This window comes from Gossypium hirsutum, chromosome A09, assembly GCF_007990345.1.
Source record: "Gossypium hirsutum isolate 1008001.06 chromosome A09, Gossypium_hirsutum_v2.1, whole genome shotgun sequence".
Lineage (NCBI taxonomy): Eukaryota > Viridiplantae > Streptophyta > Magnoliopsida > Malvales > Malvaceae > Gossypium > Gossypium hirsutum.
The window spans coordinates 10704447-10708786 of NC_053432.1; positions in this window are offsets into that span (position 1 = coordinate 10704447).

The following is a 4340-nucleotide window of genomic DNA, read 5'->3' on the forward strand; positions in this document are numbered from 1 at the left end:
TAGGCATTCCACAATGCAATAAATTGTTGATGCGCAATTGCCCAATTCTTTGACTCCTTTCTCCTCTTATTAATACTGTGGATGGCGTCGAAGTTGATGGGGTTGTCCAAAACATCTTGTTTGCAGTCGAATTGCCAAAGAACTCAATTGCTATTATACCACTCAATAGTCAAGAAATTCAACACTGAAACGTTGGTGTGCCACACGATTGAGTGTACGTGATCCCATTGCGGAATAATAGAGACAACATCCAGCGTGGAATATGACATCCATACGAACTGCAAAATATTTAACATGGTTATACTACGGTGACCAAATAGTGTAATTAATTTAATAACATGACACAATTTTTATTGATAATTTTATAAAAAAATTCACCTCATCCCCAGAATACGCCTCGATCGTCTGACGATACACCCCAAGTTGTGCGGACCTCCCGATAGCAGGGCACGCGACCATCTACCAATAAAGGAAAATTGTTAACAAATAATTTTGTGTAAAAGAACTCAATTGTTGGTTGGGTTAATTTTCATATTTACTTACTTATTTACAAATGGTCATAGTGGTGGTTGGTGGCTACACTGATGCCAAAAACGACATTCTATACAACATCCATAACTATAGCAGTATTGATAACCCACTATGTCTTCCGTATCGTGCTTTGTAGCTCGGCATAGCTCACGATACAGCATTGTCAATACTCTCGACCCCCAACTGTAATCTTGGATGGCGTGTAAATCTGATAACAAGGACACGTACATAATGTGTAATCTATTATTGTTCGAGTCTGGCATTAGTACCCCCTATAAGTTGCATAATAAATGCTCGAGCAACGCGCATAAGCTCTGGTTCCGTGGCACTTCTCGATATGTTTTCAAAATTTTCTTTTAACCAAGAAAATTTCAAATTGGTTAATCTATTCTCCCCATCACCCGACGAACGACCAAGCATACTGTAGCATAAGGTCGCAGGTTCTGCCACTTCACTACAACCAGTGACTGCATAATCGTCACTGATAGCTCGAATTGTAGTGCAACGTCTTTGAGTGTGATGGTGCACTCCCCACACGATAAATGGAATGTGTGGGTCTCCAAGAGCCACATCTCAACCAATGCGGATATTATGTTAGGCTGCAACTCAAACATCTAGACTAAAGTCATTGATCCAAATCCAACGAATTCCAAATATGACATTATACAATCGTCTGGACGGTATCTCGGCCCATGGCTACGCGCCCTCAAAACGCGATACTCATCCTATCATTTTAAAAAATATTGATCAACTAAAAAAATCCTTCAAATTTAGCATTTCAACTTCTCACCAGCATTTTAACTTCTGGGTAAGACATACTTAATTTTTTTACCGTTGCATTGATCATTAGTATTATGTGATCGCCTAATCTGATAAGTGAACTCATCCTAATTTCTGTCACATTTATTAATTACAATATTGTTAAACATTATTTTAAAATAAAAAAATAATATAACATGCCAATTATATTAATAAAATCAAATAACCATACATTAAATAATATAATAATTTTTTAAGTATTAAAATGTATACTTTTTATAAAAAAATAAATATCATATTAAAAAAATGTGTGAAACTCAAATATCAAATAAAGTGCTACACCAAAATAATAATAAAAATAACTAAATAATGTTTAGAAAATTAAAATTCCTTTTTTAAAATAAAGAAGTTATTTTGGTATAACATACCATAAATACAAACGGATATAAAATACAAAAACATTAATAAAAAATATGATCATACCTTAAATACAGAAAATTGATATAAGATACCACAAAAACATTAATAAAATAAACTAACCATACCTTTGATACAAACTTAAACATAATAAAACAATACAACAACAAAAAATATCATTTCTCTTTCAATCGTTTTCGACAGTAGTAGATGGTGGGGGACCAAAGAAGAAGAAAAAAAAAGAAAAGAAGAGGGGTGGGGGTGAGTGGCATGTAACCGGTCGGTCACATGCCCTCCCTGCACATGCCACTCCCCATTTTTTTTTTACTTTTTTATCTATTCATTCCTATATTCATTTTTTCCTACACATTTCTTTTTGTATTTTTTTATTCATTTCTCTCTCTCTCTCTTAATTTTATTAATACATCAATTTTTTTTCTTATTCATTTAAGTTTTCATTTTTCTTATCACCTTCAAATATTATTTTCTTCCTCATTTCTTTTATCATTTTAGTACTTTTTATTTCACCCCGATTTGTTTTACTAAGCTCTCATCATTTACCATATACTTTTTTCTTTACTATTTTTCATCTTGGTTATATATTTCTAATTTGATTATGTATTTATCATTTTGTTCTCTTCCTCATTTTCCTTCCTCCTCATTCTGACTTAACTTTTTCACCTGCTTCCATAAGTTTTGTTCCTTTCTCTCCAATGCGTTTTTAAGTATCCGATTATATGGAACATCACAGTTTTTTTAAAGCAAAAAAGAACTGCCAAAGCAAACATATTTTTATTTAAGTACTTGATTATACGGAAAAACACATTTATTTTTCTCATTATCTAAATGATTTTTCCTTCCATAGATCATATTTCTATATGCATAACAGATCAAATATTGCTTAACATAATAATATTTCAACTATTACAATAATAATAAATCAATTAAAATTATCACACTACAAAATTGATAATCTAGTTAAATAATATTTTGCCCGGTTCCATCAACTTCTGCTTGAATAAGGTCGATCAGGAATCCCACAATATTCAACTTTGGTTGCTCTCGGTGGACAACATTCCTCCAACACTTCCCCACTTAAGAGTCTTCTTTCCCTAAATACTAAAGCAGGTTTTCAAGAAAAGGCTTATAAAGCATCTTCTTCTAGTGCCAGGAAAAAACTAAGTTCCTTTAACAATATAACCAATTTACTTTGTGACCATGTAACCATTGCTAATAGTAACTTTTGATCGCGTAACCACTACCCACTAGAAGCTCCATCTCCAATAGTGTTATATCGGGTATTTCGATAAGGGTTGGAGCGAAAAATGATATTATGTTTTACGAGTCGTTTATCTATAAGGGCGATGATGCACTCCCCACACGATAAATAAAATGTGTGCTACTTCAAACGCCACCATATCAACATGAACACAAACATACTTTAAAAACTAAACAATTTCTCCGTAAAACGCCACCATAAAAATAAATATCCTCCCTTCCTTCAACATAACACATTTATTTCTTTCAACATAACAACAAAAACCAAAAAAAAAAAATTAAAACCTTAACTTGTTAAATTGGCACAGGGGGTATATATAGTTGGTGGTGTCGCCACATTTTCTGTTGGCACTAGAGGAATTTTTTTTATTGATTTTAATGCCTCCACATGAAGAGGCGACACAAAAAAATTCAAAAAAAATTACTGGTGTCGTCATATTTGGAGTTGGCACAAGAGAAATTTTTTTTAATAGATTTTGGTGCCTTTACATGAAGAGATGATATTGAAAAATTTAAAAAAAATACTTGTGTCGCTACATCTAGAGTTGGCACCAAGAGAAACTTTTTATTTTACTGATTTTGGTAACTCTTGATGAAGAGGCGACACTGAAAAAGTAAAAAAGAAAAAATTACTGGTGATGCCACATTTGGAGTTGGGACCAAAAAGAATTTTTTTTTATATAGAATTTGGTGCATCCACATGAAGAGGCAACACCCAAAAAACTGAAATTGATGTCGCCACATCTAAAGCTGTCACTAGAATTAAAATTTCTTTTCCTTCTACTTCGAGAATACTCGTGAAAATACGAGTATTTCAAAAAACACATACGAGTGTCGTCTTAGAAAGTGGTGGCACAAAAAGATTATTTTTTTAAAGCTAATTATTAACTGAATGATTGGATGATGATTTGGTGAAATTTTAGGGTGGTGCCACATTGGGAAGTGGTGACACTAATTTGCGCTGTAGATTTCTAGTTATTCTCATAATTAATCTTAAAGTTGGGTCATTTTCATAATTTTTTTAAAATTAAAGGGTCACTTTTCTAAAAAAAGCTACAAGTGTCTTATAGGGATATAGTAAAGTATTTAAAAACTAAATATTTTAAAAAAAGAGACACATGATACTTTTATAGGATTGCTTGTGAAATAATAAAAAATATATTGCTAGTGTTTCAAATATTAACTTTTATTAAAACTCATGATTGAATTGGTATCACAAGTCAACTGGACGGTAACTCACAATTGATGACAACACTTTGATTGTAGTGCATTTAATATTGTTAATCCGATGTATTTATGTGTTTAAATTTCGTTTTACTCACAATTTAATCTAATTTTTTAATTTTAATATCGTA